The sequence below is a fragment of the Phalacrocorax aristotelis genome, chromosome 13, assembly GCF_949628215.1.
Source record: "Phalacrocorax aristotelis chromosome 13, bGulAri2.1, whole genome shotgun sequence".
In the NCBI taxonomy this organism is placed as follows: domain Eukaryota; kingdom Metazoa; phylum Chordata; class Aves; order Suliformes; family Phalacrocoracidae; genus Phalacrocorax; species Phalacrocorax aristotelis.
In genome coordinates, this window is record NC_134288.1 from 17939127 (window position 1) to 17961746 (window position 22620).

The following is a 22620-nucleotide window of genomic DNA, read 5'->3' on the forward strand; positions in this document are numbered from 1 at the left end:
CCATAAGCAAAGCTGCCTGAAATTCTTCAGTACTGCCTGTGTGCATAGAATATAATTTTACAGTCCCTGGTCTTTGGTTGCTCTGAAGATCCTGCTAGCATAAGAATAACAATAAAAACTGTTTTTTCCTCTTCAATACAGGCATGAACACAAAATTCCGCTGTTACTTTTTGAGTTTAGTTTAAGTGATTGATCAATTGGTGTAGCTGAAAATGCGTACATCTGCTTATTGGAAAGATTTGCGTAGAAGTCACGGTTTTAGTCACATGGAGAAGCTGGCTAGTTACGGTGAGAGCCCCGCTGCCCGGCGAAAGCCCTGCCCCATCCCCATTTTCCTCTGGAAAGGCCTGACATAGATGTCAAGTGTGTTCTGTATGGAAGACGGTTTAGAAAAGATTGTGACCTCAAAGGACTATGTTAAGGGAAATATATTGTGTTTAAATGTTTCGGGACTCTGTCCTTCTGAAGCCTCTTCGTGTCTGGTATTTGTCTTCAGTAGCTGATGTGCAGCTCCACTGCTCTGTAAGCAACCACTGATTATGCTGTCATTCTTCTTTTCGCGATCAACATTCTGAGCCTCAATGTTCAGCCTTAAGACAAAGTGCAGGATAGAACCATCATTGGGAAGGAATCACTGTTCTCATCCTGAGAAAATGCATATGTGTGACTGGATCACCAGGGAAATGGAAAAAAACAAATGCTGTTGCAGAATTTGGAAGCAGACAGACTGTTAAAAGACTGATTTAAATCTCTGTTCTAGAAAATATCTGGGAAATTAATCCAGAATGAAAGTTTTTCACACTTTAAGCTCCTTTTTCAGAGTATGTTCTAATTAATTTAAAGGTTTGCCATTTTTTCCTCTGTATGTTTACACAATTGTTTATCTTGCTCTAAATAGATCTGCACTCGCATCCTTAGCCAGGTTTTCAGACCCTGAAGGAATTTCCATACCTGAAAGATTCCAAGTTGTGTATATCTGTAATGGTGTACCTGTCAGTGTGAAATGAGCTCAGGCTCAGGGTCTACACGACAGTGGTCTGTGCTCTGTGCAGGGCTCCGTATGGATGGAACTTGGCACTCGCTGCGTCTCTGATTAAAAGTGCCCGTATCTTTTCTTTGCCAGGCATGAGGAACGTCGGCTCAGCCAGCGCGCGATGCCTGACCAGCTGACAGCCCGTCCTGTCGTGATCAGGTGTGGGCTAAGCCACCACCTCTGTGTGCACAAGGGAGAAGGGAGAAAGGCACCCCTCCTCCCCCACAGAGTCAGCCTTCTGCTGCGCCGCACGTTTGGAGGCATAGCAACGATCCAGACTAGGCCGTGTTTTGCTTCCATAGGGTTGTTCCTGATCCTACTAAGAGATTGTAAGGGTGGAAAAGAGAACAGGATGGGACATGCAAACCCCAGCCTTGCCACGGTTATAGTAACAGAGTGAGCACGAATACATGGCATACGCGTTTCACAGACATCCTACAGAGCTCTTATGAAACTGTCTCTGGAAGTCTTCAGCACATTGATTTTGCTGGATTCATTGGCCATTATTAAATTTAGGCGTGACATGAATCAATTCTTTCTAAACTGAAATTCCTAAAATTAGGGGCCTAACACAGAAAGATTCTGATTTGCAGCAATTCTGAGCTTTAACAGTCGCCATTAGCTTTGCTGGTATCTGCTGAGTGTTCAGCACAGCAGTGTGACCTCTTATTTAGGTACAGAGCATCTGAAAACATTGACTTTCACTTTCACAGCAAGCAATGCATTTGTATGGACATCTTTCTTAAGAGGCTATGCTTCTTTTTTTGCTGTTACTTGGAGCTCTTCAGTGGCCTTGGGAACTGGGCTCAGAAGCTCAGAGTTTAGCTTCTTACAAGGTTTCAGCTTCGCCGAATGCTTTCATAGTCTGGGCTGGGTGACTGCTTCGCATCTTACACTGCTGTATTTAAGGCAGGGGGCCTACGTCTGTTTCCATTTTTGGTGCTTTTTTTCACTGGCAGAAGTAAGGCTTTTCATAGCAGACAGAACAAAAGCAACAGAGGTAAATAACCCTCCCACGGAAAGTGCAATGCTTTTGTTTTATGTCGGTCTCACATGCTCCTGATCTGTAAATGGAGCTTCTAGGCAACACAAATAAACACGACAATTCATGATACTCTGCTGGGCTTGTATCCGTGCTCACAGATGTTGCTGACTTCCACTGCATAAGAGGCATTATCATAGGGATGAGTATAATCAGTTTAGTAGCTGGACTTGGATTAAAACCAGATAGCTGGTGCAATCTTAAGAACTGAGCTACACATTGCTGGGAAGTGCAGGCTGAGCTTTGACTGTGCTAGACTAGTTAAGGGAAACAGAGCAAACACCTGGCATCATTTAACAACTTGACTGAAAATATGTTTTTTCACATTAGTACTCAGGAGCAATGCGCCTCTGACCCCTCCTGGGTGTGGTATGAGGAAAGCCACAGCCGTTGGAAGAATGTCATTAACGTCAATCAGGCAATGATCAAAAACCAGCCCTATCCACCCTGCTATGGTGTGAATGTGTCACACAGACACGAACTATTAACAGCATGGGATTTCAGTATTAGTCTTATTTGAGCCCTATATGTTATTTTTTCCCCTCCACAATCTTTTCCTGTTTATCACCCTTTTTATAATGAAGTCACCCATCTGGGATTGTTAGGCTAGGGTCATTCCAGGACTGGGAGCTACTGGGAGACCCTTTGTGCTTTCCAGTCTCATCCTCCTTAAGTTCCCATTTCTGTTTTTACACGTCCTCTCTTCATGATAAGTGACATTTCAGTCTCAAGGCTGTATTTTGAAAGCTAGCTTGAACTTGAATCAGCCGTATGATCAGGATATCTTTCAGGTACCATACAGAGTGTCCGGCTGTCATTGTGCAGAGCCCACCGAGGAGGAGTTTGGCATTCAAGGAACTGTCCATGCAAGTCTAATGATGATAGGCTATAGTTAAGTCTTTCCTACAGCATATGAAATCATGTTCCTATTAGGATGCAGTAATGCCATCTTTAAACGAACTCACTACCCACCAGAGCCATGGTAGGAGTGTTGTGCTAATCTCTGTTTATTTTTAATTACAAGCTAACTTAAAGCTGAGGTTTGGTCTTGCACTTACTGCTTGGAATGGCGGTGTATGAACCCACCTAGCAAAGCAATCAAAGAGCTAAACATTCAAAATGGGATGCAAAATAAACCATACATATAAAATTATTCTGATTTTGTATCAAGTCCGGGTGCCGGTGATATTTGAAAATTGTGTTGTATTACCTTCTTCCGTCTCCATGGTCAGTACTCATACTGCATCCTTTCCTTTTCTTGCCATCACTGTTTATACTTTCATTTGCGATTAGAAGAGGAACTAAAGGTCTGAAAGGCTATCAGAAGATAAAAAGCAGCACACAGAAGTAGCTTGCCTAAAGTCATGTGGAAGGTTTTTAAATCAAGTAAATAAATGCCCATTGTATTACTCTGGCATCGAAATAATGTAAAAGATCATCCTAATTTAAACGCAGCAACAGCACAGCCTACATCACAGAGTCTGCGTGCAGGAGCTGCTGATTGTTATTGTGTGACTGTATTTTACAAAGTTAGTCCTAAGGGAATATTTTACAGTCAAATGATGGCTGGGAGCTCTGGCCCACCACAGCTTCCTGTCTCCCTCCCCAGGAGCAAGAATCAGTCTGTTGCATCTGTAAATTCACACTGGATTTGGATTATTCCCTACATTTTTCTTTAATTAAGTCCCCTTTTTTGCTTCTTAAGAGACTCTTAAAATTTTCAGATATAATAAGAAATAATAATAACCAATTAAAAAGCTGCGGGTTTTAAATGGGAAATAACAGACTCAAACAAAAGTCAAGGATTATCCTGGGAAATGACGTTTATGGGTCCTGGAGCACTCAGTTCTGTGAGGCAATCTGAGGATTTGGCTGTGCTTAAAAATGAGGCGGCATAGCTTCACAAGGGAGAGCTTTGACAGAAATCACCAAAGCAGGTTTTCTGCCAGGTTGGATGTGGAGGTAAAGGAGCTGCTGTATCTCCACTCCCCTCATTAGCACTCCTTACTGTATTGCTTGTGCTCCTGGGCACATCGGACCCCACTCGTATCAAGGCCGTAGCATTCTCTGTGTTAACCAGAACAGTCCTGTGGCAGCGGCCAGGGTGTAGACATGGCTATACAAGCAAAAAAAATAATATTTTCCCCATATACTGTATTTCCCTTGTAGAGTTAATACAAACCATATGAGTAAAAGCGTTTTTTGTGTTTTAACTCCACCAGGACAATCAGATATTATTTATATAATGTATAGCGTGCACTGAAGAAAAGGGCTAACAGTATTTGTATGAGGAGCTTTGTCAGACACAAAACAAACATGCTGAGTTGAGTCGATGATTAGTAGCATCCAAGAGATTCTGACCCACGCTGTGCTCTCCAGCTGCATGTTTGTAAGCAAGGTGTCACAAGGGGTGACTGCCCTGTCAAAGAGTTACCGGTGGACAGTATGTACAGACTAATGTACAGGAATTTACAAAATCATTTCAGATGGCATTTGCTTATACAGACTATGTGGAGGAAGTTGCAAAGCCCAAATGTTGCATTGTTTGGTCTTTCTCTTCTTTTATGGTTGAATACCAGGGTTTAAAGACATCTTATTCAAACATAATAAGGTATATCTTCCGAAGTGGAAAAAAAAGGTTATACCTTTTCTACTGAAAAAACCCTCTTCCCCCAAAAACCAGCATGTGAAAGCATTAGCTACTAAAAGTAAGTCCTACTTATTTCACCTACATTAGAGTTTGAACACCTTAGCTTTCTGTAATGAATATATCATGGTGAAGCGTAACCGGACCCTAGGCTTTAACATGAGCTGCATAGCATATACTGAAGCTTATACTAAACGGTTCATGAATTACATTCTGATAACACTCCTAGCCAAAATAAAGTCAAGAGGGAAGAAAAACAGTTTATCAGCTTTACAAACATGAACATTTCTGTGGAAGTGTAGGACTAAGGATCATCCTGCGATCATCAAATGTTATGTAAATTTCAGGACAGCGAGCAGACAGCCAGACTAAATTGGCTTCACTGCTTTAATTTGGAATACTTGCCTAGGAAGCGATTGGGTACAACCTCAACAAGGATTTCTGGATTGGATCCTTTTTTGTGCAGCTTTTCTCATGTGAATCAGGCTTTCAGGATCAGGATCAAGGCCCTCATCCAAAGGCTGCTCAAGTCAATGGAAAAACTGTCATTGTCTTTAGTGGGCTTTGGATCAGGCCCCAAAAGTTGACTCATACTTTGAATGGAACATTGTTTGAAGCAAAACAGGCTCAAGGCTTCATTTACATAGAGGTTTTAACTGTTAAGTGAAATTCCCTGAGCACTTCCTGTGCCCTGCTGCCTACTTCCTGCCGCCCCTTCTCCCGGGGACTCCCGCGGCCATGAGCCCGGAGCCTAACTTGGGTGGTCTTCAGCCTTTTCTCTGCTACCTCTTCTCTATGAAATGATGGGAGATGCCTCTGTCGTATGCCCAAAACGCAGATGTCCCCCGCATCTGATCACGTAACAGCAATGCTCTGGTTAGGTTACGTGACCAGAACGTGTCCCCTGTTGTGGCAGAGCATCCACGCACTCACTGTAGCACGGAAGTGGTTCCCTTTCAGCCACTTGAAAACACATCTGGCCACCTGGTCGTGAGCACCAAAGCTTGCTGTCCTCCAGAGCTTTCAGTAGGAACCACCACCACTGTGTTCACCTTCAGAACTTGTCCGTGAAGAACATGCAAGCATTACCCCAAAATAATTAATAGCCCAGTAGCTAGGACATTTAGCTGGGATGTGAGCGATTTCATAAGTCAAACCCAGAAGTAGAACTCATGCCCCAAGTCTAACGTGAGGGTATGAATCACCAGAGCAGTGGTTGCTTTAGGGGTCTCCTGTTGTTCTATTCTGTTTTGATTAAAAATTCAGCAGATCGCTGGAACTAAATGAATAATTTTGAGCCACAACACTCAGAGTACTTCTGTGGGATGTGAGAGGCAAGTTCAATGTAGATTTAATTTTTATACAGAATAGAACAGTTCCAATGCCATGTTCCCATGAAAAGTTTCAGGTTCAACATAGTGTAATTTTCCTTTAAAAAAAAAACAACAACAGTGAAACTCTTCATCGGAAAATTCCCAAGTAGCTTTTCCCCTTGAACTACCTATGGGGTTTGCCAAAGTAGTTGACGTACAATGAGATTTTTGCCCTCTGTAATTTAAATCCATCGGTTTTTTTCTAAGGCTGATTCATTTTACAAAAACACACAACAAATAAACAAACACACAACTGGAGTTAAGAAGAAGCATGTGTCATGGATTAGGAAAAAGAGCACCCCTCGAAAGCTCAGCTGGTCCTGTTCATTATAAAGATAGTGTTATTTTTTTCCATTTCATTGTCTTCCTCTTTGTCTGTGCTTCTTTTCTCACAGTGTCTCCCTTCGGTTTTTCTCTCTGGTACCGTCCTTACTCCGTGTGTCACTCGTTTGCTTTCCGTGCTGCTAGGCTTTGTCTAGAGCAGGATGTGGGATGTGTTAGCTAGCACCAGCTAACAGTAGAACAGGTAAGGCAGTGAGCCTTTGACTTGTTTTAAAGTAACTTAGTTAGATATACCACAGTATTAGATGTCTCATTGTCTAGATGAGACAATTGCTCTGAAATGAATGCTGGGTCCTTTCTGGAGTAGTGCCAATTCCAGTCCCATCACCGCCTTGCAGCCTTGCCTCAAGCAGACCTGTCATATGCAGTTCATTCTCTTCCTGAGAACTGGGTTTGCAGGCAAACGTTTTTCTTTCTGTAGACTCGTTTTTGTTGAAAATGACGTACCTGCGCTGTGTTTGTGTTTGAGAAGGTGGGTGAAAGCATGCCTGATGCTTGCGGTAGAAGGTAATAGTGGACTTCAGGTGCTAGACTGTTTATTCCAGGGATTCGGGGACATCTCTGTTTCCTTAACAAATGGACTTCGACTGAACTGAGCATGCAGAGCAATGGTGTTTGCAAATATGCATTGTAAATACAATGCAGAGAGACAGGGAGAAGTAAGCAGAAGAGGCTTAGGACACAAATAGGAAGAAAAAAAGCCATCATAATTTGATGTAATGTATTACTTCCCACCTAATTTGAGGTTTCAATTTTCTCTCCTCCTTCTCCCTGACCACCCAAGTTCCTACAGCAAGTTTTGAGCCACTCCAGTGAAATTACAGCAATTGGCAGCACAAGGAACTCGATCGAAATTAAACTCATTTCCCCTGTAGGTCCATACAGTTTTTTTCTTTGGTTTATAGGAGATGCTGATGTGTAACTAAATCCAAATTTGGCAAAGGTGTGACTTTTGAATCAATTCACAATGAATCTCATTCATTCCACTGTAGCTGAAGTGCGGCATCTCACACTAGAATGTGATTAGCTTCTCCATACAGCAATATCCCTGCCTTTTTTTTCACTTTTAAGCATATAATTGGTGAGGCAGAATGTACCTGGAATGTGTCTTGCTGCAGCAGACACAACAGCTCTGCCCTTTGGAAGCTGACACTCAGAATTTCTTAGCTACAGTCCAGTTGTCATAAGAAGAGGTGATTAATTAGGGAACTGGCAGGAAAATGGCTAAATAGATTCAAGGCACAGTAAAGCAGTCCAAAAGCTGGAGGAGAACTGCTGGAGAGATCTCTAGTTTGAAAGCCAAAGATTTCCAGGCAAAAGCCAGAAGGGCTATATAAACGTAAATGAGTGGGTGGACAGAATAGATCAGCCATGTATTCAGAGGTCTTTCGATTCACTGACCCTCTTTAGCACCAGACGCTGCTTTTAATGCACAGCTGGCTGGTGGAGGAGCCTTTCAGTGTAAACAGAGTGGGAGAGGGATCTAATATCCAGGATGGAGCCTAGAGCCGTTTGCCCAGTACTGTACTGTCCTCACTGGAGGTTGGGATCTTTTTGATCATGTCCCGCACGTTGTACTGTACTCAGATGAATCACTTCCTGCCTTTGCCCTTTTTGCTTGCTGCAGCATCACGGCAGCGCTGCGCTGGGACTGGATCCCACAGCCTGGGCTGAGCTGTTTGTGTTCTCTGTGCTCTGTCCTGGCGCCTGCTTGAACGGAGAAAAGGCTGCTGTGCGTCTAAACTGCTGTGTCATACTTAGTTATTAATGACTGAGAACCACATGACACAAAGTTCTGGGAAGCTCAAGCAGATTCCAGGAAGGGGTCAAGGAGTTCAATAAACAGTTTTATTAGAACTTGAATTGCAACCAAACGGCCACACATTTACTTTTTTTTATAAAAACTTTGTAAGTGTTACTTGAATTTAGAAATTCTATGAATGGCCGAAAAAGCACAGAGGGTTATTGTTTTTTTCCACTTGATTTTTATGTCACTGCTAGTTCAAAGTTGTCCTTAACAAGGAAACCTGAATATATATTTCAGTTACCTTTGCAGTTTGCTGGTATACTGTAGGGTTATCCCAACTTCAGACCTGGAAGCGCATTGTGATCGAAGGGTCAGATGCTTGCCTCATTTATACTGGTGAAAATTTGGAAATTAGCGGAGCAATGCTAGATTTACACCAGCACGTCTCACACTGCTGTAAAGCCTAGCATCGGCATGTCACACATCACGGTGGAAAAGAGATACACGAATCCTAGATTAGTTTATTACGTTAGTAAGGTGCAGGGTTATCGTTCAGGATGAAAGATGCCATCTCAGTGCATATGGCTGGGAATAGGTTGGAAAAGGTATTCATATTGACACAGAGGAGTCGTGTGGCATGGAGAAGAGATACAGGGCAAGTCTCAGCAGGCAGATGGCCACATCTCAGTGTCCCAAAATAAGTGGCACTAATTGGCTCTGCTTCCTGGCAGCAAGCCCGTGAACTGAGTAAGTTGGTGCTCAGTAAAAAACAATTTTTCAGTAAATTGCCTTTGCTAAAGTAATTGCTTTTACATTATCTCTACCGCACACTCGTTAAGACCAAGCTACAGTTCTGTCTCACTGAACATGCTTTTAATTAGTGTTTCTGGCTTTACTTCTGTGTTTCCTTTTACTGCCATCAAGCACTATGAATTGTCTAGCACTGCGTATGGAATAAATTGATCAATTTGTTCATTTATCAATTTATATGTGTGAGAAGAAATAGGAAATGGGAATACATCTCCCTTTGAAAGTGGCCATAAAGCATCCATTAGAGTAAATATTAATGATACATTAATGGGCATTGCTATTCCACTGTAACTAATGTGTAGTGAGGCACAGAAATTAAGGGTCCAAGCCAATTTATTCTGAAGTAAAATTAAGGTGCTTTTTGGCCTTACTAGAAAGTCAAGGAACACGATCAAGTTACTGCTTGAGATAAACAGAAGAGCTAAAACTAGAGGTCAGGTCTGCCTCATACTCTACTGATCTGTCCATGGGACAAAACCTTAGTGTTAGCTTTTGTTGGCTGTTCGCTACAAACCACAGCTCTGTGTGCTAATGTTTAGCAGTTCTGCGTAGGAACAGACAGACAAAATTTTCCCCACAAATAGTATTGAATGCACCAAAGCTCTGCACTGGGCCGTTCACTGGATGTTGTAGCTACCTTTGGGGTAAAACACAGCAAGTACTCAACAAAACGTACACAACTGCTTGGCAGTCTTTAATGGAGGAAGTGAAAAAATATTGCATCTGTTTGAAATAAACGGGGAATTTTAGAGAGGCAGAATGGAATTACCCAAGCTGGAATCTGACTTCAGTTAACTGGTGTTAACTCTTGCAAAAGCAGCCACAAATTTTCAGTGATCACACTGGTCAGAAGTTCAGTATGACCTCTTGTCCTATGGGTGGCATCCCAAACATCCTGGTACCTCCTACTGTGAGGAGATGGGCTGGCCAAGTGCTGACTCAGAGAAAATCACTATGTTATTTATTAATCTGCAAGGCCGCTTCCACACCACTTGGAGTTTATCAAAGCCTTTGCCTAAAATTCGCCACCACTTGCCATAGCTATCCCAAGGTTCCTCACTAGAAAAGCTTTCTGAAGCATAGCATATCCAATCTGTTGAACGCTGCAGGTCAATGGCTAATATCTGTAGCAGCTCTGTGACATCTACATCAACAGTTTCTGGTCTATGCAGATTATTTGCAGAAGCCGTTGAAGTTCTGTGGTACTACTGAATCCTCCATAAACTTTGCTTCATGTAAAAGCTGCAAATAGATATGCGAAAGATATTTTTTCATGCCAGACAATTTGCACCTTCAGGTATGTCTAAAGCTGTGACTGGAGGGTGTAATTATGGCATCTACAGGGATCTCTGAATTTCTTTTATCTTAGATGGTACAGGGAGCAGGAGGAACGAAGGCACGCCGACACAGATTTAAGCTTTCTAAGTCTTTGTAAGTCTACGAGTTCTCTGGGTACCAATAAGGGGGTGCGGCTTAAGAGCTGCAGATCACCTTAAACAAAAGCACTAAATAATTTCTTTGCCCCAAAATATGAACCAATTCCAATCAAACATGTTGCACATTTATAAATGGTCAGTCCAATAGTTTCCTAGCGTTTCTAGCCTCATAGGAAGCAAAGCGCAAAAAGTAGTGGACCTAGTGAATCTTGGTTTTCTGTGCCCTTACATCCTGTGGTATTTGTTCTGATGGTGTGAACTCCATTGGGAGATTTTCCCGTAGCTGGGCACTTACTGTTCTTTCTCATCTGCTTTCTGTGGTATTGAAAACAAATGCACTTCCACTGAAGCTCTTCCCTTCACAGATGCATTACTAAAATCCCTTCTCTATCTGACTACTACAATGAAACACAAAATCTTAACATAAATTTAGACCTCTGTCTTTATATCATATTTAGTGGAAAGCTGCCAGTCGCTTCAAAATTATAAAGAATCGATGGATAAAGAGACACATGTAACAAATGCAAACACAGTCCAACCACATCAATCCCATTTCCCTAGGAATCCAGGTTGAAGAAGTCTAGCAAGAAAGAGTCATTGCAGAAAACTGCCAGAGATGAAGCTAGCATGAAAACAGCGGAGATGGCAAAGGAAAATGCAACATTTCACTGGATCACTATTTCTTCCAAATTTTAAGTTGAAACCCAGTTTTTGGCAAAATTTATTTGCTGCAAAAAATTATATAAAATTAAACTTGATTTTCTATCGCTAAAATTTTCATTGAAGGTTTTAGATCAGGCATGATTAGAAAGCCCGAGAAAGTTTCCAAACAACAACCGGCAGAACTCTTTTAGTTGGAAAATGTAAGGATCAACAGAAACATGACATGTGGGAAAATATACATGGACTGGGGTGAAAGTTCTTAGGAAGTGAGGACCATTCAGCCACTTGCTTTGGATTTGGGCAACAGTGAAAAAAATTGCCCTCAGAAGTTGTCCAAGCAACAGTGTCCTGTTTATATCTTGTGGTCTTATGAGTAACTGACTGGAAAAAAACAAGAATGAAAAGATAACAATTACAATAGAATTAAATTAAATAAGCCAGTGACTCATTACAGAGCAGTAAAAACAAAAACAAGATCATCTAGGACTCAATAACAACACAAGAATTAAAAGGAAACACAAAAATGGCTGGATTGTTTTCCTTGTATATACAATCAACCACACCGAGGTAGGAAAGGAGTAGAACCGATCACACAATTCATCCGTGGAAGGCAAAAAAATCAGAAAATACTCATTATTTGGCAACCACGTTAATTTTAGTGGGACAAAGCTTTCTCCTTAAGTGCCACAGAGGAACATAACTCGACATACACCCTACCAAGGTGCACCACTGGAACTGACGGCAGTAGTTATCCTGCACAGTCAGTCTTGCTCCATGAATGTGTTTTATTAAGCAATATTGTTAGGCTTTAGAAAAGTGTTTTCAGTGAAGACCCATCCATAATCTCCTCATAGTTTTGATATAGACTCAGGGCTAATCCCAGAGTTAGGGCAACCCAGGAAACTCTTGAAATATTTAAGGAGACTAGAGCTCAATTTCGTATTACTCTGTTGGGACAATTTGTGAAGTTATTGCGCTTCCAAAGCACGGTAGTGCTGGAACTGCACCTTCTGAACTCAGTGTTTTGCACAGAAACCTGACATGAAATGCTGAGCCCTGCAGAGCCATAGTGCTTTGATTTAGAAAAAACTCTGAGAGATTTATTCTGAAGAAGAGAATGTATTATATAAAGGGATACCTTGACTTCTCAATACCATTGAATTGCCAAGGCCAATAACGAGATGAAAAATTCAGGGTAGAATATCAAAATCCCCAAAGTTTCTGCTCATTTGTATTGGCTCACCTGGGACAAATTTGATCGTTCTGTCTCTTTTATCCCATATTTCTAGTGTTCTCATTGCCATGATCTCCAGAAGATCACTTCTTTGGTACACTAAGCTTGATGGAGAGATGAGCACAGTGACTCTGGGACCGGTTTCGAGTTGTTTGTGACAGTTTACGGACCTTTAACTTTGCTGCAGCAGAGGGGTTGACCTGCTATTCCTGAAGCTTTAGAAATTCTATGGAAATACATCTTGTTTAGTTCTGCTTTAGCATTGCAATCCAAAGAACAAAAAGCACTTTGTAAACACAAACAATGGGTGTTCATACCCCTAATAAGGTGAAGTAGTATCTTGGAGGAAAACAAGACACAAAGCGGTGAAGTTATTTCCCCTTATTTGCTCTGGGAGCCACTAGGAGAGCAATAAATAGAACCTAAATCTCCTGACTGCCTGTCCTGTGCCTCAGCCACGAGACTAGGCTTCATCTGACAGACACTGATTTCTGGGGTGTGCATTGTTTTTCTGCACAGATGGTAAATCCTCCTGTAGAGTAAACAGCCTGAAAGGGGAACAGCTGCAGATGCCTTTTTGACAAGCACCTCGCCTGATGCTGGCCATGTACCCGTCACATATATTACACTGTCCTCATCTTCAGTTGCGCCGTGTTGTTTACAGCCTGGTTCCCTGGAAGTCAATAGAGCTTTTCACAGCTAGTCCTCCAATTCTTGAAAAGAATACTCAAGTATTTTTAACTGTTTCACACCCAGGCTTCTATGAGCGTACTGTTTGTGGCTGTTCTGTGCTTGAGTTGCTTTTGTCCTTCAGTGTGCTGTAACTGAGCGGGAATGTTCTCCTTGAGTGTTCCTGGCACTAAAAGCTGCAGCCATGAGGTTAACGTACAGCTGAACAGATTTCATGCTCACTTACACCAGTCCATACATTTCAAAGCTTGTAGGGCTGAACAAACACATTCCTCTTGAGCAGTCCGGCTCTTTCACCACCAGGAAAGATGCTGCCTAGCTGAGACCGCATATGGCAAGGTCACTATCTGTTTCTGGTTCGCACACGTGGGCCTTTTGCTAGGGAAGAAGTCGTCCCTTCAGTCAAGAAAGCTTGCATGAAACATTTTCTTGCCCCTAGGCTCTCCAGCCCTGGGTTACTGAACGAATGACACAGAACTCTCTCATGTTGCGTGTTTGTATTCATTGCACAAATGTTTACTGCTGACATCAAGTTCCAATTTGCTAGATGCATGCTCTGGTTTTGATGAAGGAGTGCTGAATTTATACATCTGCTCTAAAATAGTAACTTGCTAGCCGGGTTTAGTATTTTAAAATGTCACTGCCATTGCTGTAACGGATGCTAGCAATAAGCTGACAACAAAGATTTTCCACAGAGGAGTCATTAATGGATGCTGCTTCTGTAGCAGAATCCATCAGTTCTCTAACTCCTAACTCAAAGGTAACCACCACTTTGCCTTTCTTAAAATGCTGAAGATTGTGTCCTCGGGGATTGTAAATACTTAGTTTTATTTAATCCTGGAAAGGCACTCAGTTTGTTACTAGACAAACGGAGCAGAATCAGTCCCCTGTTTGAAGACATTACAAAATAAAAGGTGTTGATAGAGGGCAAAAAAGTGAGGAGCTTAGACCTGCGAATAATGCAGAAGAGTATTCTGAGAGGTTATTAGAAATTCACTAGAAACCACCGAACTATAAAACCAGAGGCTGAGTTCACACCATCTGCACTGACATGTAGTCAGTTCAGCACAAACTAGGAGGGATGGACTGAGTCAGCCTCTTTTCCACCTCTTCCAAAAACCTTGCGAAACATCCAGGAAAAGCATCACGCCGGCCTGGCATGCTGCCAGGCGGAACAGCTAGGGAGCGGAGAGGAGCTGTTCTGGCAAGGACCCACACCTGCTCTCTGTGACTCTGGCAACACCAAGCTGTGCGCCTTCGAGCGGTACATGCTCCCGCACTCGGGACAGGAGCCGCAGCAAGAAATGAGCCGGGGCTGACCATGATGTGACGGAATGGCTGAAGAAGAAGAGGCGTGGAGGAGTGCTTCGATTTTTAGATCCAGGAAGGCAGAAGAGGACTGTGGCCTTGGTGAATTGACAGAGGATATCCTCAGACAGATCACCAAAACAGTAGCAGCTTTGGTCTATACTGATAATTAGGACTGAGCTTAAAGTTATCACAGAACATTTATTAGTCACGAGCGTTACACATGTCAGCTTTTGATGGCTGCACACCTCAGACTTGGAATAGCTGCTGAGATTCTAGTTGCAAGGCTAACCCAGCTTGATTCCCAGCTTGGCCTAAGCCTGTCCTTAACCCTAGCATGTTCTGAAACTTAAGCTACAAGGTATAATAAACAGGGACCGCTTTGTTTTAAATATCAGTATAGGCCTGGACTAATATTATGACAAAATGGTCTAGCAGGATGTTCTGGTATCTAAATGAACTGCTGATAAAAATAGTTTAACTACCAGAGAATGAGAAGATATGTTATACCTCGAAGATGAGAAACCTGTTGTTTTCAGTATATCCGTGAAATCTGTAACAGGCTTACATGACAAAAAAAAAAATTACACAGGCAGTAAAATTTGTAGTCAGTTGAGTTTCGCTAGGCAAATGAAACACTTGAGAGGTGTTTTTATGACAGTGTATCTGTGTGTACTAGGCCTTTTACCAACACAGAAATGCAATGAAAAAAAAATATTTATAACTGGCATTTGTATTCCAGCCAACGTTTTAGCCTAGAGCTGATCTTAGAGCAAGTACAAATACTGCCATGGGCTTCAGAGTGCCGGGATGCCACACAGATGCCCAATAAGCTGCGATTTGTTTCCCCGCAGCCCACAGGGAACTGGAGTAATTTGCAACAGAAGTAGTTTTTGTTTTCTGCAAGGCAAACAGTGAGGGGAGAGGGGAGGAAGCAGCAGGCATACATCAAGTGGTCTTTAAGCAGCTAGCCCCTGCCAAGGGAAGATAAGGAGAAATGAATTAGCTACTCTGGAACCAACTCCACTTCTGTTTCTTAAATAACTTCGGCTTTGTGCCTAGTTAAAGCACATCCTTGCTTTGAATGCCTTGTTTCCGTTCCATGTCAATTTTCTAGTGCTAAACTAATTTGCTGAGGCTCTGCTAATGTCCCTGCCAGAGGAGCTTCCATCACTCTTATCTTTATTTACTCAGAAACGTCATGACAGTATATTTTAGCCCTCTTTTCCTTTCAGATTATTCTCAGATCATTCCCCATCTATCCCAAAAACTGTTTCCTGCACAGTGATACATCTCAGCAAGAGGGTAATGAAAATCCAGCAGTAACGTCCTAGACAACCATTGCACGGTGAAGATTAACGGGGGACTAGCTGGTAACCCTAACCGGGTTTCTGAAGTTCTGTCAGTCAGCAGGCGGGAGCGCCACCAACACGACGAAGCCGCACGCACAGTGTGTAGATGCCCTACAACCTGCCACGTGATGTTTAGTCCAGCGAGGGACCCACTCTGCTTGAGCCGGCGTGGATTGTCCATATCAGCTCTGAGCCGCGGTGAGGATGGCTGCCTTTCATGGGGAGCCACACCGCTTAATGAACTTGGGAAGTGACAGCAAGGGCTGATCTGGTGCTGGGCTGCTTAGTGTCAGTCTCTTCTTTGCTTCTTCCAGAATTCTTTAGAGGAATCTGGGCTGGTTGATGGTTTGGTTTTTTTTAGCAAGTAACTGCAAGAAGAAACAGGGATATGCCTTAAGTGCTGGACTAATGTAATGAGACAGGCCCATACCCGGCCCATGGTCCCTTACCTTGCAGGATCTGAACCTAGTGCTCCATGTAGTTTATTTCAAGCTTTTAAGTCAGTGGAGTATTTAATGATTTTGTAACAAAAATCTGTTGTTAGGTTTGTCCGTTCTGCCTGCGTCTGCTCCTTTCCCCTTGAAGGCTAGCCCATGCTTCCATCTGCAGGACTGGGACAGAGCATCCACACTGGGCTGGAGGAGGTTACTGGAGGGCAGAAGGCTGATCCCTCCCTCTCTCTGAGGGCCGAACGAGGAGCCTCCCTTGAATGACGCAGGATGATCATGTTCCCCAGAGCTAACCCTGATGTTTCCCTGACAGGCAAAACGATCCCTCCCAGGAGCTAAGCATAGTTCCTTTCATGGGATAGCAGCTGAAGATGCTCCCTCCCCACAGGCAGGATGCCTCCAGCAGGAGAAAGACACAGAGCCCTCCCTCTCTCCTGGAAGCTAAAAATATGGGGGAAGCCTTTTCTGTACCTTCAGGGGCTCGGCCATTTGCTGCTTCTTACCCCTTTCCTCACCTGCTTCCTTGTGACACTTACTGGGACCAGATTTAATGGCACACAGTTTAGAACACGCCAAGGATAAAGCCTTTGGTTTTATTTTCTCTGTGGGATAAAGCCCAGGGTTAGACTGATTAGAGGTTCTCTCCAGTTTCCTGTTAAATCTTTTTTAATTATACATCTTTTTTTAATCACAGTCTCTTGGCTGATGTTAAAAGGGAATGCAGCAGTTTTTGGCTTTGGAATTACGGCTAATGACTTTCCAGCAGTTCAGAACAACAAGGTACCAGTGCCACCTCTTGTTAATAAAATCTGATAGCAACAAGCCAATGACTAATAGTCCAGGACTAGCCTTTCTCTGTTCCACTGCTGTCATGTAAAGTCGTTTTAAACTTAGCTTATAGAGCCATTGTGGATGTTGGGCAGGAAATGTTTACACCTGGAGTATGTTTGCAACATTGACAAATTTTGCATGATTGTGCAGCACTGCGTACGATGCATACAGAAGCACAGGGTGAGCCAGCTTTCCTGTGAACCACAAACAGGACAAGTTATCAGTAGGAGTCTGGAACTGCAACCTTTCTGCTCTGAGCACCAGTATGGAACCCAAGGATCTAATCACCTGCTCCTCTCCTGAGATGCACAGAACTGTAGAAAAACAAAAGCTCTTTTTTCTTGCTGTTTTAAATTGGCAGGGAGTGCATGCACTCCAAGGAACAACATCAAATTTTAATTATTTCTTTATTTCTACTACAGTTGTGCCCAAAACCCGAGGCTGACTCTGGGACCCTGTTGCTATGTTCTGTTCAAAACGCCTCAAGAGAACCTACTGCATGAATGAATGAAACAAACAGTGAGAAAAAAGAAAAAAGTAGAAGGAAGGGAAATAATTTGAATAGGATGACAGAGCTGGTGATGGAGCTTGGTCAGGAAAAACCAAGTACTGAACCCACATCTCCTGAGTAGTTAGTCATACACTTACTTTGCCACACTGCCCACTTCCTTTTTGTATTAAGAGATACATATAGCCAGAAGTTATGGCAAAGTTATTACAAATTTCAGTTAAGATTTTTCTTTCGCACAATGCCGGGGCTTATTCCATGAAATTACAAGATGAGCTGCTGGACGCTGCTCCATCACGGAACTGCTGAACTCCTTACTTCTGTGCTACTGGGGTGAAGTAGCCCGTCCCATCTGCACTTTGGGAGAAACTTAGGATATCTATTCACACCATCCCCTGCATATGCAAACTCCACCCAGGAAAATGAAGGTGCACTTGTAGCATGTGCAGAAATATCTCTGGTAGCTTCATCTAATTAGCATGAATAATAACAGCCACAGAGATGCAGCTGAGGCATGGTAGGAACCGGATTACAAACTCTGAAAGATTCTGAGTACGAACTCTGGCTGTTAAACCGACATTGCCACACTTTTGCTGCTATTGTTACTGTGCTGTATTAGCCTAGCATAGGAAAATCAGCGCATGCTGCAGTTACGCCTTCCCCCATTGCTGATGCATAGATACATTCAAAGGCACAATACTTTAAAGAAGCCAGCTACTCTTGCGCTTCCATCCCTACAGGATGGACTATTCAGATAGCCTCAATGTGCTTTTGTTTAGTATGGCAGACTGCTACTGTGTGATAGAACTGAAAATAATGACCCTCAATGTTATTCAGTGCCTTGCTACCGACCAGCCTGGCACTTGGGTTTTGGCCTTTGCAGTGCTCGTACACACCTCGTATCCTTGAAGAGAGGTGAGTTGAGGGAGCAGAAGGGCGGGCTGGCGTTTTACCCAGTAAGCAACAGATTGGTTAGCACAGTATGTCACACAAAAGACAGCACAGGTTGCCAAACTGTCAGGCTGAGAGGGAACGAATTCTAAGAACGTGGTTTCTTGAAGGCAGTGGCAATCAAACTCCACTGTTGGGTCCTGTAAGAAGTCCTGAGGCAGCACCCTGCCAGAGATGGCTGTGCGTGAGCACTGCCTCTAGCACAGTTACAACGGGAGCACGGAGCTTGTGCAATCCCCCCGTAGTGCAGCCATAAGAGTTGAGTTTCTTCCCCAGCTCAGCTCAGTCATACTCGCTTCCTGAATTGGCTTCCTCTACTGGGAATTTCCAGCCTTGTTGATGTTGACTCTCCCCTATCCAATGTGCTTTTGAGCTCCCCTCTCTAAATGTGGCAAGAACCTGTTTTTCACTGGGCTTTCTCCAAGAAGCCTGGGTCATATGAAGTATTTTTATGTCCGCATTTTTCTGTAAAATCAGCTATTGAAGTGTTTTAATGACAACAATGATACAGGTGACATGGTCTCTATTCCCAGCATCCGTCTGGTGTGTGGCCACAGGTAGAATTAACTTCACAACTCCTTTCCCTGCCTCCCCTTTTTCTGTTTCTCCGTAAGATAAGGAGCTCGGTATTTGCCCAGTGCTCAGTGCAGTGAGCCACTCCGACAGGGGCTTCTATGTGCTACCAGGAAGGGAACGGAACACCATCCCTTTTCAGCATACCTCTGATATGAATGCAGACGTTAATCCAAGCCTTCATTCTACAAACTAGGAACAGTTTCTTCAGTTGTATAAATGGATGTAATCCCACTGAAGTGAAGACAACTAGTCCCATCTGCAGAGTTAAGCATACACTCAATGCTCTTTTAAGATCAGTGCTATCAATTAGCACCTTTTTTTATTAATAATTGCCCAAGACCCTGATCCTGTAAAACTTCACCTAATTTTGTCAGCAATCTGCTTGGCATAAATACACAAAAGGTTCAGCTAGAGTGTCGGTGTTTGCCAAATCAGGGCCCTGACTGTTCATGCCTGGGAGCAAGGTCCTGCCTCTGTTTAGCCACCTCGTTCACAGCACCAGCAGCCCAGATCCCTGCGTAGGACTAGAGATGCTGCTGTAACGCAAGTAAGGTTTAAAAAGGAAGCTGCGCTGTAGCTCAGGGAAGCATTCTTTTGCCTTTGGCCTGAAAGCCTGCATCTCAATTCTCCTGCCAAGCCTTGGAGCTCACACCCCATGGACAGACGCAAATGGGTTTTTCCCATCGGTTTCATCAGAATAAAACTGTTTTGTGGTTTCTTGTTATAAACTCTTTACAGAAGCTAATTACTGTTGGCACAGAATTAACCACCAGTTGTATAAGTGAAATTTTGCTCTGCTTTGTATCCTGTGCTCCATTCACAATATGATAAAAGGAGTGTGCTGCCCAGCTGCGTGTGCTGTTCGGCAGATGCTCTGCTAATGCAAGATCAACCCATCCGCCCATCAGGTAGAAGTTAAAAGTCCTCTTTTACTTTTTAAATAAACACGGAGTAAATCCCAGTGCCCTTGTCACCATTTCCTCTCTAAACAAACTAGATTCTAATGTTCAAGGCTGCAAGCAAACTACAGAAGCCTGCAAATGCATCAACATGTTTACCTGAGTATTTAATATACTTTGTTTCAGACACACATGTGGTGTGGAGGACTCTAGGTAAGGCCCACTTTCAGGCTATTTTGCCTGCTAAGGTGTTTTTATACCATTTTGAATAGTTGCTTTAGCTGTGAAAAGGAAGGGGAAAAATCTCTCCTGTGGAGAGCAATAAAATCTGTGAGGTTTGCATTTTATTTATGGAAAATTAATTCAGCAGGGTCAATGGGGCATCAGTTTACAGGACACTCTAGCTCCACTGATGAGTAATCTGCTAATTAATAGCTTTGGAAATGCTGCCAAGATCCTGCCAGAATGATTGCAGCACACCAACAGACCTAGCTCAACTCCTGAACATTCACATAAGCAACCATAGCTGCTGCGATGAGCAATCTGACCTCTTACTATTTCTTCCAGTCTGTTTTCTAGGCCAAAAGATGTTAGATCTTATATCTGTCCTCAGCTATAGATCTTTCATTTAATATTCTTGGCAGCATAATCCTCAGTAGCTGAAAATGAGACCCAACTTCTGTTTAAGCAAGATTTTGGTGTTTTCAAAAGCAATAATGAAAATGCAAATAATCTGACAGCTTCCTCTTTGACCAACAGGAATTTAACAAATGTATCTGTGCACCCTATCTTTAAACCTAGGAAGTCTTTATACTGAAGTGAGGTAAAATAGCTACCTGTTTACATAGGAAATAATGAGTTTAATCATTATGGTCTCTTATTTTGTTGTTGTCCTACTGTAAAGTAAAGGCAATACAGATTCAAGCTGAATCTGTCGGTGAGACGTACATACCTGAAGGATTAGTTTTATTGGATACCAAGTTATATCGCCAACTGCCCCAGAGTCTGAAATGTTGGGAAAATCTGTTCTAAATCTAAAAATTAATTTAAAACCCCACAGGCCCTTGTGTAGTATCCTCACTAGCAACTGATCCTGCCTCGTTGCGGACTCTAAGCTCTGTTCAGACCTGTGTTATTTTGTGAAGCATGGGGAAATCTAAGGGAAGACATATCTTAGATGGGTGAGAGGCTTCCCTCTTCTGCCCAGAGCTTCTGGCAACCAAGGGGCTATTCTATATAGCAGAGTTTACTGCTCTTAGTCCTGAGAAGAGATGCCTTCAATGTTTCCCTTTCCACAGTTCTCCTGAAAGTAAAGATGTACTTTCCCCACTTCCTCAATGCCCACTGAGGATCCTGGCCTGAAGAATGAACCCCGTTCCAATCTTTTCTGTTGTATCTGTTCAAAATTCTCCCCTTTTTAAAATTTTGTATATGCTGTTTTCTTGCCAGGCCTCACCGCTGGAGAAGAGTTCTTGTATGGGGCGCATACAAATTGGCACGGATTATCTGTTGTTGAGGGCTTTGCAGGAAAGGATTAGCCGTTTGATGCTGCACCTGATGGGAGTCGCTTTCCTTTGTGTGTGTACATATGGAAATGTGGCGTTCCGTTTCTCATTTGCTGTTGCTGTCACAGAGGAGCTAACTTGTCCTTCACACCAATATATGAGTTAGTGTGGCACTTTCTTCATGTGTTTCTGGATCAAGAATTAAATTTTGCTTGTGTTCTTGGCAGGTGTGCACCTCGTTCACTTGGTCTTCCTCAGCATTCCAGTGCCGTTCTGTAAAGCGTTGCACTGGAAAGCCTTGTGAAAAACAGTTTTCTTCTACATGTAAAGTGGAAACTCATATTGTCAGAATAGACTTTTCTTCTTTTACTAAAGGTCACAAAATTAACAGTAAAGTCACCACGAGAGAGCACACCATGCGCCTTCTCTGCGGGGATCAGTTACACTGAGCAAAACACGTAATTCCTTGTGTGGGACAGCTGGGAAATGCAGTAAATTGTGCCCAAAGCCACAGAAGAACTACATGGAGTGTGTCTCCTGCATCCTTCCCTTTAACATACTGCTCTCTAGCTTCTCAGTGCTAGCTATTTCTGAGGGCTCAGTTTCTTGATATGAAAAAAGCTAAGGAAGTAATAAAATGCCTCAGGTGCTAAACAGAAAATCTAAAAAGAGCGGGCAGCAGCAGAGAGTCCCAAGAGATTCCAGTTAGGATTTCAGTGACTTTTTTCTGTTCTTCCAAACCTACACAGGGAAGTGCAAGTTACTGCTTTCTAGATGTTTAAATGTTTGTCTTCATACTTCCTCACTCTCTTGGTGAAATTCATTTGACAAATCAGAAGTATGACTTTGGTGGAATTAAGACTGGGATTTGGAATATAGGTCCACAAATTAATGCTTCATCTAGAAAATATGTCTGGCATTTTGAATGTCCAATAGACCAAGGGCAACATCCACTTCTGCCTTGAATGTCCATGTCACCTTGGAAAGTCCTGAAGCTTCCTGGTCTACAACCACTGGATCAGGATGATTAGCACCTGCCCATAGCACTTCTATGGATTAATAACATACTGCAAGTCAAAGCACTTTTGGAAAGTTTTAATCTCCATTCAGGAGCACAAAGAATGTCAGCTGTTTACTGGTCCTTAATAACATAATGCTATCATCGGTGATAAGAAACAGGCTACTGAACCTGTTCTCAGTGGAATTTTTTCAGGGGAAATTTAC

The 22620-nt window shown here is 42.8% G+C and overlaps 1 protein-coding gene across 1 annotated transcript in view; it reads left to right on the forward strand.

The window, feature by feature from the left end:
- The window catches only part of PEDS1 (plasmanylethanolamine desaturase 1), a 198899-nt gene that overhangs the window by 79743 nt on the left and 96536 nt on the right, over positions 1-22620 (forward strand). The window lies entirely within an intron of this gene.